At 41.6% G+C, this 1,843-nt stretch overlaps 1 pseudogene; it reads left to right on the forward strand.

Moving 5' to 3' along the window:
• Positions 1 to 1,458: 1,458 nt before the first annotated feature.
• On the forward strand, positions 1,459 to 1,686 carry LOC123236003 (annotated as a pseudogene).
• Positions 1,687 to 1,843: the final 157 nt, after the last annotated feature.

Consider the following 1,843-nt stretch of genomic DNA (forward strand, 5'->3'; position numbering starts at 1 on the left):
TTGGTAATCTGACTGCGTGACTCCCTTCCCAAATAAGCTTTGGAAACCAATTCAGGAAGGTACTTTAAACTTGAATATATTTGGTAAGAAGGATAATGGTAAAGGATTGAGGTATTAGGAGACTCTACTTTAAGTTGATACTAATGAATCTCTAACTGCAGGCAAATGAAGTAATCAAGATGATAGCTTCTCTCTGGTACAGCCTGGCCAGGGCTACACCAGAGCAGGCAAACTGCTGTGAAATCTTCAGCTTCTTCTTCTGTAGATCTTAAGCCTTATCAGTTGAGATATCCACCCTTTCCCCCCTCTTCTTCATCTCCTGACCACTTCCCAGATCCCTCCCAGGCCCTGGGAAGCCTGGATAGCTAAGATGATGAAACTTCTAATATCTAGGGGCAGTAGACACAGAGATGGTGGTCAAGTACAGATTGATAATGGTAGTGTTTGCAGGGTAGTGTTTGCAAGTCTCTTATCTCCAAAGACCAGGATCCACACTGATCTCTAGCCTCAGGGACAGATAAAAGACACAAGAACCTCTGTCAGGGTTCTCAACTGCTCTCTCCTGAGTCCCACATGCCTCTCTGGGAACATTCTATCCAACTGACTTATCTGTCAATCAAAAGTGAACTTCAAGCTCCCAGAGACTCAATATAACATGAATGCTGTTTTGTTTTTGGAAATTTCAACCTGTAAATTTCCAGCTGTTCTTGTCCGTGGATGATCTCTACACTATTCTAATCTTAACTATGTGTTCCTATCCCATTAACTATCCCTTTCCCCAAAAATAATAAATCCTACCTTATCTAATGTCTTAACTAACTAACTAGCCTAAAGCTAATGACAAGGGTTTAGGAGAGGTTTCTCTGTGGGAAAGTGTGGGATTTGCATACATCATTCCATGAACACATCAGTTGAACATAAACATAACATATGAACATTATCATAACATTTAAGAACAATCATCTATGTTGTTTCCTAACCTTAAAACAAAGAAATTTGCAATAACTCTGTCTATATTTCTAATACTAACTTCAAACAACATTCCTAACTCATATTAAACTCTAACATTTTCTATTCCCTAATCTATAGTTAGAAACATTAGTCTGTCAGTAAATCTTATACTATAGTTAATGTGTTAGTCCATTAGTTTTCATTTCTAACTAACCTACTCTATACAATGTCTACCTAACATTCTTTCAAACAATTCTATTTGAACATTTATAACTATTTTACACTGACCCTATACTATCTAAAATTTGAACACTGGTGATACATGACGAAAAGGTTCTATCCTCTAGAAGCTTCCATTCTACAGAGAAAAGGACATGGGTAGATAGAAAATATATGCAGAGGAGCATCTAGATCAGTGATACCCAAAGTGGGAGCCACCACCTCCTGGTGGATGCTGCAGCAATCGCCACAGGTCTGCCCTTTCTCACTGACTCTCACCTTGGAAAGATGGAACCCTAGGAGAGCGCCGTCCAGTACAGCAGATGGAACAACAGCCAGGATGAGGTCAGCATAAGTGTGTCGACCCTGGAGAGCTCGGGCTGTGAGCGGGTCTACAATAAACTATGCACCAGGAAGCTGGGCATTGCAATGAAGGTGGTAGGTGGAATCGTTCTGTTCTGGGTCATCTTCATCATCAGCTACGTTACCAGGTACTACATCCACAAGTTTAAGTAGCACTTGTCTGAGCCTGCTGGACACCTTTTCCGAGGAGACCTCCACTCACCCAGAGACCTCTTACTTACTTCCTGGCCAAGACCATCAGGCCAAGGCTGGCCCTTGGGGGCACACACACCTATAGAGATAGACACACACACACACACACACACACACA

The sequence above is a fragment of the Gracilinanus agilis genome, chromosome 2, assembly GCF_016433145.1.
Source record: "Gracilinanus agilis isolate LMUSP501 chromosome 2, AgileGrace, whole genome shotgun sequence".
In the NCBI taxonomy this organism is placed as follows: domain Eukaryota; kingdom Metazoa; phylum Chordata; class Mammalia; order Didelphimorphia; family Didelphidae; genus Gracilinanus; species Gracilinanus agilis.